Below are 645 nucleotides of genomic sequence, written 5' to 3' on the forward strand. Positions count from 1 at the left end.
GTAGATGAAACCGGAGAACATTAACATGTTTTTGTCTATCCAAAAAACATGATAAGAGAAATAAGCCAGACCCAAAAAGTTAAGGGTCATATATCTTCTCTTCTATACAGAAACTAGAACAAAATAAGGGAGGAAAGAAGAAAAAGCTGTGGGGGAATCACATGGAAATAGAAAAAAGTTCAGTGGAGCAGTGCAAAGGGGATTGAGAGTGTGAAAAGAAGAACGGGAAAAGGGAGAGACAGTGGACTGAATCTAACCAAACTTTCCTATGTAATTATATGAATATACCACAGTGAAGTTACCTGTATATATGTACCCATAATGAACTAATTTTCAAATATAAATAAATTGAAGACAGATCAATAGAGTATGTGGGGAGTGGTGGCAGAGAATGGGAGAGCAGTGCCTGACATTGCGGTCTCTGATGACCTCATGGCTGTGGCATGCATGGTGCCTGGGAATATTCCTGTGCAAGGGCACAGGATGCTTAGCTGCTGTGATAATGCCCTTCATGAGGAGGCTCTGTGCAAGAGTCTTATCCGCTTTGACCTTGATCTAAGGCACATAGCTCCTGGGACTAGAGGAACTCTCTTGCTACACAACCACAATGTTTCACCAGCTCTGTTACTTCTGAGGCTGCCCAGG

The sequence above is a fragment of the Marmota flaviventris genome, chromosome 6, assembly GCF_047511675.1.
Source record: "Marmota flaviventris isolate mMarFla1 chromosome 6, mMarFla1.hap1, whole genome shotgun sequence".
Lineage (NCBI taxonomy): Eukaryota > Metazoa > Chordata > Mammalia > Rodentia > Sciuridae > Marmota > Marmota flaviventris.